Below are 11,197 nucleotides of genomic sequence, written 5' to 3'. Positions count from 1 at the left end.
GTGTAGGCCTTACAGTGAAATGCTTACTTACAAGCCCTTAACCAGCAATGCAGTTAAGAAAAATAAGTAAAAAACAGATAAGTAACAAATGTAAATTAATTTAACAAATAATTAAAGAGCAGCAGTAAAATAACAGTAGCGAGGCTATATACAGGGGGTACCGGTACACAGTCAATGTGCAGGGGCACAGGTTAGTCTAGGTAATTGTGATAAAATGTACATGTAGGTAGAGTTAAAGTGACTACCGGAGGCAGCTGTTCTATCTTGCCGATGCAGCGTAAACCCCGCCAGCTGTATTTTGTCTGTGTCATCATTCAGCCACGACTCAGTGAAACATTAGATATTACAGTTTTTAATGTCCCGTTGGTAGGATATTCGTGATCGTATCTCGTCTATTTTGCTATCCAATGATTGAATGTTGGCTAATAGGACTGATGGTGGAGGGAGAATACCCACTCGCCGTCAGATCCTTACAAGGCACCCCGACCTACGTCCCTGATATCTGTCTCTTTCTCATGCAAATGACGGGGATGTGGGCCTTCATCCAGTACGATGTGAGTAATCGTTGTCCTGATATCCAGTAGCTCTTTAAGTTGTAAGAGACGGTGGCAGAAACATTATGTACAAAATAAGTACAATTAACTCTAAAAAACACACACAATATCACAATTGGTTAAGAGCCCGTAAAACGGCAGCCATCTCCTCCGGCGCCATTGACAATCTAGTCAGGTTACATTGGAGTTCCTGGGAATAGGGACAATGGTGGTCAGCTTGAAACATGTTGTGATTACCGATTGGGAAAAGGGGAGATTGAAAATGTCCCTGAACACACTTGCCAGCTGGTCTGCACATGCTTTGACAATGCGCCCTAGTATTCCGCCTGCCTTGCGAATATTAACCTGTTTAACATTTTTACTCACATCGACCACAGAGAGCAAGATTACACAGTCATCCCGAAAACAGGGGCTTTCATGCAAGACTCGGTGTTGTATTCCTTGAAGCAAGCATAAAAGGCATTTAGCCAATTTGGGAGTTCTGCATCACTGGGCTTGTTTTCGCTTTGTAATTCATTATCGTCTGCAAGCCCTGCCACATATGATGAGCGTCGGAGCCGGTGTATTAGGATTCCACATTCCTCCTATATTGTCCTTTTACATGTTTTATGTCTCGTTGGAGGTCGTAGTGGGCTTTCTTGTATTCGTCCATATCCGCGTTCCATCTTTTTCTAATGGGTAGCTCTATTCTTTAGCCCAGCACGGAATAACGGCAATAATATATAAATCACATTCTATTTTATGGTTGTGAGTAGGGGCGTTATGTCATCCATTTTTCACACACCACACACACACACACAATTAATATACAACAAGTGCATTAGTTTGTCTAAGTGAGTGCACTTGTCAAGTAACTGCACATTATGGTCAGAAAGCTGAGAGGGGAGTATTACTGATCTTTGTAAACTGTGGTCATTCTCAACAACAAACGATCTATTTGACTGTACTACTGAGAGGATAGTTTTTTTTCTGTGTGACAAATTAGGTTGGTTGTTTTGAGCTACAATAACCCTCTACTTCAGAAATAGCAGAGAGGGAGAGAAGGAGTTAGGCCTACAGCTTGTAGGTGGCGGATGGACAGAGGACTGTTTGGGCCATTCAATGGTGTGGCTGTTTGGATGAGCTATCCATGTGGAACTCGATGAGGTGTGATGGATTCCCACAGGAATCTCCTGAACACAGTCAGGAGAAGAGTGTTTATGTGTGTGTGTGTGTGTGTAGGCTGCTATAGAAGCCAGAAAAGGAAATGCACACCAATTGTTCTCTGAACCAAAATACATAACTAGTTTAATGACGTGAAAGTAAGTGCACCACCCTTTGACAAGTTTACCACTCCCTATTAGAATTGTTCATAGACAACAGACTTTGACCTTATAAACTTCATGATATTGTCTCAACCGGTCCAGAGCCCGCAGGCTATTTTGTAGCACTTTTGTTGAATTATTTGGCTGATGTATGTAACATCAGCCAGATAACTGTTGCATAATCTGTCACAGAGGAAGTGTTCATGAAGTCCTCATCCCCTCTCTCTCCTTCCGTCTTCCTTTCCCCTCTTCAGTCGTCTTTTGTTGGCAGATCGTCTGAATGAGCACACAACCAATTAAGAGCAAATCTGGAAACAAGGACAGGAAGTAACATATGAAAACAAAGATCATTCTATCTCAAATTAACATACCTCTCTCTATCTCTTTACTTTTTCACCTCCGGACAAACAGAACAGTTTATTTTCAGTGGGAGAGAGAGAGGTAATTAAAATGACTAGCAGTTAGTCCATGTTCGTTGCATAATTCCCCCTCTGACAACACAAAGGGACCAATTTCCTCCTGAAATAGACTTTTAGTTAACATTACAATGGCAGGGATCTCTGGGGAGGAGGAGGGAGAGTAGGGACATTAGATAGGAGCATGCCAATTAATGTAGTGGGGAATTATAGAGAACAGTCTGTTATCAAAGACTTCCTGTACAGTGGTCACTCAGTCTCTGATGAAACATCTAGATGTTGTATTAGCCTACAAACCAAAAGACACGCACCAACTGTGTGTGTGAGTGCGTGCGTGAGTGTTTGCGGGCTTTTTTAAGTCTCTCTGTTGTTCCATCATTTGGTGAAGGATGAATGACTCTTGTGGTATGTGGGTCATAAAAATTGTAAGTAAATGTTTTATGCAAAACAGATCTCTGCTTGTACTCATTTATTTACCGAAACATCCATCTAGCATGTCATATGTGTTCTTTCATATCAATGTAAAATTACAGTATAATTGAGCTGGCAATGGCAGTACCAAGCGCAGCCTCAGTGGGGTGCTTGTAAAGTCTGCCCCTGGACCCTGCGCTTGGGTCCCTGCTCCTCATGTCCCAAATGGCACCCTATTCCTGTTTTTCCACATTACTTTGGACCAGAGCCCATAGGCTTCTGGTCAAAAGTAATGCAGTACATAGGATATGGGGTAACGTTTGGAAAACAACACTCCTGAGTTCATCAATGAAATCAAATAGTTCAGAGATTTACAACAATCAATCAGTTCTCTAACTCTCTTTTTTTATGGAAAAGATCAGACCTCGTGCAGACTAACTGGTTTAAATCCAAAATGTCTACTAGCCTTGAGTTTTTGGATCATGTGAAACAGGGGCTGTGACTTTGGACAGCAGGGTCGTATTGGGGCCGGCATGGGGTTGCTGATGGGCAGCGATGCTCCACAGGCCAGCGACCCTGCTGATGACGACAATGTTGGTGATGGATTCCACACCACTGTGATCTGGTCTCTTAAGAGTGTTGCACGCTTTCCAGTCGAAACAGCTTGTGCATATATTACGAAGACATTTTGTGACTTTGTTTAGTGGTTTTCAACTGGGGTTTTCCAGTGACTGTTATTGCACAAAAAAAATGTTTTTCTTGAGGCAAGTAGAAGTTTGTTAGTCGAAGTCTACGCCCCTTTGTTGTTGATTGGTCAACAGTACTAGTCCAATTAAGGGTTGGTTATCATTCAACGAGAGACGACTAGATTTTATGTACATTTTTTCACTTGAGAAATACAGCACAAAACATTTGATACGAGTTAAATTGTGCGACTAAGACTTCCTCAGCAAAAAAGGTAAACAACGATTACAGATTTCTTTATTTATCTTAGATGATTTATGACTATTCTGATGAAAGTGCAGACTGTGTATATGTTGTCTTTCTAGGAATGTTTTAACTTGTTTTGGGGCACTATATATGGGTTCATGGGTCACTGGTATATAGGTAGCACGTGACCAGGAAGTGTTAGCACAAGTGAGAGGAGACAGCATACGGTTCTTACCGTATCACATGCTCATAGATTTGACTTCTGCTCCTTTTATAGTGTAATATTTTGTATTGGAACTATGTATCTTTTTATAAGCAATAAATGTGAACATCATCCAAATAAATATCTATGTTTGGAAAGCTGAATTGATAGCAAAACCTATTGATAGCAATATACCATAGGGCCAATTAACATAATACAACATTTATCTTGAGGCTAAAAACAATTGGGATGTTTGACACACCTTATGAACAGATTTAATTCATTATTAAACAGTGATGATGCAAGCCTGTGAAAAAACATATGTCTTGGAGGTCTATTAAACAAACCAAAAAAGGAGGAAATATTCACTCTATATCGGATAAAGTATGCACCCACTCTGTAAGTGGTTGGGGAGAAAAAGCAACAACCAAGCACGTGACTGCAAATATAAGGGAAGATGAACATACAGAATGGAGGTCCTCGCACACAGGCACGCACACACACATTTCTCCCAGAGCAGTATTTTAGCATAATGACGATACACACAATCGCAGGCCTTTGCTTACAACCTAATTTGTCTCATTTACCTACAGTAGTACAATATACCCTCATGGGCTGCACTGTTCCAAATTTTGAAAATAATTATTAGCATTTAGATTATAAATGCAAATACACACCATCAGTCTCTGTCCCAAATGGCACCCCTGTCCCTATTGTCAAAAGTAGTGCATGATATAGGGACTAGGGTGCCATTCGTATCATTGGATTAGTACAACTTGTACCAGATCAGATGTTTTATTTCAGGCCCCGTACACACTCAGGTTGTACAACTAATCTACAACCCATTTGACGTCATGGTTATGATACACAACTGATATTCTTGGGATGAAATATTTACACAACCATTATGCGGTATCTCCAAACCACTTGTGCAATTATTTTTGTGCAGATAAACTCTCCATTGTATTAAAACAGCCGTGTCAAATGCGTTGTACATCAGTTATACAACTTGAGTGTGTATGGGGCTTCTCATTCTGCCTTACCAGGTCTTACTTTTGAGTCTTGCTCTCCGAGGCTGATAAGTGAATACTGGGCAATTAAGTGAATAGTACAAATGACCTACGTATGTTGTGACCCTTAGAGAATTTGTATAACTGGGTTGTTCCACGAAATGGGTGCCTTTACATTTTTTTGACTTTAAAAGATTTGTTCTTTCAACAATTAATTGCATGGAGGATATGTTTACCCTACGGAAAAACACATTTCCCATCTCAGGCATTAAAATCCTATGAACTAAGAGCATTTTATCTGCACTTGTACCACACAGTCTGTCAACTATGTTACAGACGCTTGTGCAACTGCCTAACTGTCACACAATCCTTTGTTGTGTTGCAGGGAAGACCAAAATGCAGCGGAGTTGTGGATACTCATATTTTAATTAACAAAAAAAAAGAGTAAAGCATCCACTTGACAAAACAATAAATGATAACCACAACACTAAACAGTTTTGCAGGCTCACCAACGCAGTGCAAAAACAACTACCCACAAAACCAAGTGACAAACATACTCCTACATATATGACTCCCAATCAGGAACAACGATCCCCAGCTGTTCCTGATCAGGAGTCACAAGACCAACACAGAACAATCACACACACACACGACTGCCACGTCCTGACCCCAAAACTACTACAACAGCTACATCTGCTGGTCAGGACGTGACACTAACCTAACTATTATATAAAAGCACGTTCGAGATAAATCTATTTCTCATTGATTAAGTATCCCTTGATCAAATAAACACATATAATATCAAACTGATAAAGTTACTGTTGGGTTGACGATGACAGGGTTGAGGTTTTAGGTGAAGATCAGCAATTACTTATGTGGTGAAGAGCATGGGACCACATGTGTTCATGAAATTAGGAATTATACATATGTTCCACACATAATAAAAGTTTAATCAAATTTAAGTTTTCCTGACATTAATTGAGCGAACAGGGTTGAGGTTTTATAAATAGACCAAAAAGAGAGAGAAGACTTACTTATCTTTCCACCATGCTGTTCAGAAGACAAACTATGTCACCTGCTGTGAATCATTTAACTTGGTGGAATGGTCCATTATTTTAAAATGGGTGAATTGTTCGCATAAGGGTTGGCCTTAAAATATGTAAATGCATCACTATACAAATTAATATAAATAATAATCTTCATTAAATGACTTTGTCAAAGCGGCACAATAACTAGGCTTTTACAATGATGGTGAATCTTGGAGACATTTTTGGAATAAGTGGGTTGAAATCTTTCTAGAAGTAACACAGGGTTGATGGAGGGACATGTAAAAAATCTGAATTTTGGAACTTTAGCAAACCATATTCATATACAAATCAGATTTATTGAATTCTCCATGTGGTCTATATTAAAGTGCACTTTAATTAACAGGTTTTAAAAATGCAATATTGGTGCATAATTTCTACATTAAATATCAAAGGGACTCAAAAGGCACCTATTTCGTAGAACGACCCAATTGTGTTTTGCTCAGTATTTTTATTCATTTTGTTTACTAACACAGTTCCAACAAAACTCTCAGGAGAAACATATTGTTGCAGAGCAGCAAAAATGTCCAAATCAGTTTCATATTTCATATTATCAGCCTTCAGGCCCTTAAAATGGCATCTCCCACTGGATCAGTGTCAACCTTGTTATCATGGTCTGCGTCCCAAATGGCACTCTATCCCCTACGTAGTACTACATAGGAAGTAGGGTTCCATTTGGGGCACAGTTTTGGTCATCACATCACAAGCCAAAATAGACAACATCAGTACACTTACCCAGGGGTGGAAATGAAAACAGTCCCTCTGGGAACCCACTTGTGGTAAATCCTTAAATTAATCTTAAAAAGCTATGTCAAAATGGAACTATGGAAAAACCATGTATAACTAAGTGCACCGATCTTAGATGTAAAAGCATTGGCAGCAACATATTACAAATGAAGATAGATCTGGTTGGGTATAGCTTGCAACCAGGGCTTGTATCAGTATCAGAGTGGGTGGTTGTAGCACTTTGAAGTTTGACTCAAAACAAATACACCCACCAACTTGCCTTGATTTCACTGAGGAGAGGTAAAGCAACTCAACCGAACAAGCTACAGGAAGCGTGTGATGGTAAAAACAATGGGTGGATCAAACTTTTGAGATGGCTGCTTGATGATCTTTTGAGTGTCTGAGGGGGAGGTATACAATATGTATTATATTCTCAGACTATCCTTTCAAGAATAAAGACATAAAAAATATGATACAGTTCATCCATGGATATGTCTATTGTTACTGTATATATACACCTTCATAGACCTTTTCATTACTGAATTTTACAAGGTGCAGTGAGGGAAAAAAGTATTTGATCCCCTGCTGATTTAGTAGGTTTGCCCACTGACAAAGAAATGATCAGTCTATAATTTTAATGGTAGGTTTATTTGAACAGTGAGAGACAGAATAACAACAAAATAATCCAGAAAAATGCATGTCAAAAATGTTATAAAAGGATTTGCATTTTAATGAGGGAAATAAGTATTTGACCCCTCTGCAAAACATAACTTACTACTTGGTGGCAAAACCCTTGTTGGCAATCACAGAGGTCAGACGTTTCTTGTAGTTGGCCACCAGATTTGCAAACATCTCAGGAGGGATTTTGTCCCACTCCTCTTTGCAGATCTTCTCCAAGTCATTAAGGTTTCGAGGCTGATTTTTGGCAACTCGAACCTTCAGCTCCCTCCACAGATTTTCTATGGGATTAAGGTCTGGAGACTGGCTAGGCCACTCCAGGAATTTAATGTGCTTCTTCTTGAGCCACTCCTTTGTTGCCTTGGCCGTGTGTTTTGGGTCATTGTCATGCTGGAATACCCATCCACGACCTATTTTCAATGCCCTGGCTGAGGGAAGATTTGACGGTACATGGCCCCCGTCCATCGTCCCTTTGATGCGGTGAAGTTGTCCTGTCCCCTTAGCAGAAAAACACCCCCAAAGCATAATGTTTCCACCTCCATGTTTGACGGTGGGGATGCTGTTCTTGGGGTCATAGGCAGCATTCCTCCTCCTCCAAACACGGCGAGTTGAGTTGATGCCAAAGAGCTACATTTTGGTCTCATCTGACCACAACACTTCCACACAGTTGTCCTCTGAATCATTCAGATGTTCATTGGTAAACTTCAGACGGGCATATATATGTGCTTTCTTGAGCAGGGGGACCTTGCGGGCGCTGCAGGATTTCAGTCCTGCACGGCGTAGTGTGTTACCAATTTTTTTCTTGGTGACTGTGGTCCCAGCTGCCTTGTGATCATTGACAAGATCCTCCTGTGTAGTTCTGGGCTGATTCCTCACCGTTCTCATGATCATTGCAACTCCACGAGGTGAGATCTTGCATGGAGCCCCAGGCCGAGGGAGATTGACAGTTCTTTTGTGTTTTTTCCATTTGCGAATAATCGCACCAACTGTTGTCACCTTCTCACCAAGCTGCTTGGCGATGGTCTTGTAGCCCATTCCAACCCTGTGTAGGTCTACAATCTTGTCCCTGACATCCCTGGAGAGCTCTTTGGTCTTGGCCATGGTGGAGAGTTTGGAATCTGATTGATTGATTGCTTCTGTGGACAGGTGTCTTTTATATAGGTAACAAACTGAGATTAGGATCACTCCCTTTAAGAGTGTGCTCCTAATCTCAGCTCGTTACCTGTATAAAAGACACCTGGGAGCCAGAAATCTTTCTGATTGAGAGGGGGTCAAATACTTATTTCCCTCATTAAAATACAAATCAATTTATAACATTTTTGACATGCGTTTTCCTGGATTTTTTGTTATTCTGTCTCTCACTGTTCAAATAAATCTACCATTAGAATTATATACTAATCATTTCTTTGTCAGTGGGCAAACATACAAAATCTGCAGGGGATCAAATACTTTTTTCCCTCACTGTATATGCTGGTGAATCTTGTAACTGTCATGAAGGAGGAGGAAAAGGGGGACCAGCAAGACAAATGACATGTTAGTTGATTATATATGACATTAGTGTACTCTACGCTGACAAATGTATATGAGTTCTGTATCAGCCGAAGGTTGTGTGTGTCTAGAAGACATCCATTCAATGCCTAAAGCAGACAGGGAATGTGTCACAAAGGGCACCCTACTCCCGACATAGTGAACTACTTTTGACCAGAGCCTTATGGCTCTATATAGGGAATAGAATGCCATTTGAGACACACTCAGGGTCAGAAACAGTAACGAACTGAAGTGGAGATGGATTCTTCCCAGCCAGGCTTGTATTATTCATCTGTCTGAGTGTGGAACAAATGGGTGTTCTTGAGAATACCTTAACACTTCTGCTTATGAATATATATGCTGGAGTCCAGAATATACAAACACCATTTGCATAAAACTGGCATTTATGGTCTCCCAGTCATTTAATTCCCTCTGTGTTGTCTGTACACTTTCCTTTCCTCCCCATCTCTCTCTCCTTCTCACCCCTCTTCTCTTTATCGATCTCCCTCACATCACTTACTCCTTCTCTCTCTACTCACCACCTTGCATTTCGCTCTGCTCTGTCTCCCTCTTTCCTACATCCCTCCCCTTTGCTCTCCCCCCCCTCTCTCCCTCTCCCCCAGCACTGTGAGTAGGATGTGTCTGGGCTGGGAGATTACTGACGGGGTGTTGTGTCTCTCAGTGTGTCTGGCTGGATATAATGGGCTGTCTGAAGATTCAGGATGGGATATGTCTCCCTCCTCTCTCGTTCCTTTACCTTCCCTTTATCTCCACCTCCCTCTCTCTCCCACTACCTCCCACCTCTCTCTCTTTCCCTCCCCCCTCTCTTTGTGTGTAATAGGCTGTGTGAAGATGCAGGATGAGTATATGCCTGGACATGAGCCTCATGCTGAGAGACACCGGGGGGTCTCTCAGGCAACAGCTGTCTTACGCTCATCACAGAGACAGAGAGAGTGAGAGTGAGAGGAGAGTGAGCTGGAGTGGGAGACAGACAGATAGGGGTGAGATGGAGGAGATTAGGGGAAAGGCAGAAAGAGAGAGTGTGAGGAAGGGAGTGAGGGTGTGAAAATGAGAGAGGGAGATAGGAGAGGGTGTCAAAATAAATGCTAGAGAAAGATAGCATAGAGGGAAGAGATGCAGAGAGAGTGTGATGATAGAGACTGGAAGACATTGAGAGACATTCTACTCTTTAGCATAGCCAAATTAATATCTATGAATTAATGAATTCATTAATGGTGAATTAATGATCTCATGGCTCGTCTTCCAGGACAGAGGGTACAGATTCAGAATGTTATTGCTCACAGCACAGAACAAAGCATAGTATAACATATCTTAGTACACAGTGCCTAGTGAAAGTCTGCACACGCTTTGAACGGTCTTCACATTTTGCTGACCTACTCCACATTTTCAAAGTGAAAGACAATTATAGAACATTTTCCAAACTGATAAAAATAAATAAAACATGTCTTGATTGCATATGTCTTCACACCCCAGAGTTAATACTTTGTGGAAGCACCATTGATAGCCATTACAGGTGTGGATATTTTTGAATAAGATCCTACCATGAATAAGCACTTTGCTCAACCCTTAGGGCAACATACAGGCATGGGTAGAAGTAACGAATTACACATACTCTCGTTACTGTAATTGAGTAGCTTTTCCAAATGCTTGTATTTTTCAGTCAGAAATTAAACTTTTACTTAAGTATGTTTTGAATTAACATTATATTGCTACATGGCATAGTACAATTTTGAAGGCTATCCACTGGTGTAATGCAGTTTCTATGGACCCCGCAAGGTCGGAGTTCGCCAGACAGCCAATCACAAAGTATAGACTACCGACCTCTGTCCATGGTGCTGAAATTGCGACATGACTATGCAGTTGCCTATCGAATTGATTATTGGCTTTCTGTGATGGCACTGCCAGGGCATGTAGCCTATAGCTTTGTTTTAGCTAATGGGTAAATGTTCATTGGTAGGCCTACAGTGAGGGAAAAAAGTATTTGATCCCCTGCTGATTTTGTACGTTTGCCCACTGACAAAGAAATGATCAGTCTATAATTGTAATGGTCGGTTTATTTGAACAGTGAGAGACAGAATAACAACAAAAAAATCCAGGAAAATGCATGTCAAAAATGTTTTATATTGATTTGCATTTTAATGAGGGAAATAAGTATTTGACCCCTCTGCAAAACATGACTTACTACTTGGTGGCAAAACCCTTGTTGGCAATCACAGAGGTCAGACGTTTCTTGTAGTTGGCCACCAGGTTTGCACACATCTCAGGAGTGATTTTGTCCCACTCCTCTTTGCAGATCTTCTCCAAGTCATTAAGATCTCGAGGCTGACGTTTGG

This window comes from Salmo salar, chromosome 12, assembly GCF_965601325.2.
Source record: "Salmo salar chromosome 12, fSalSal1, whole genome shotgun sequence".
NCBI lineage: Eukaryota > Metazoa > Chordata > Actinopteri > Salmoniformes > Salmonidae > Salmo > Salmo salar.
This window is presented reverse-complemented; position numbering follows the sequence as displayed.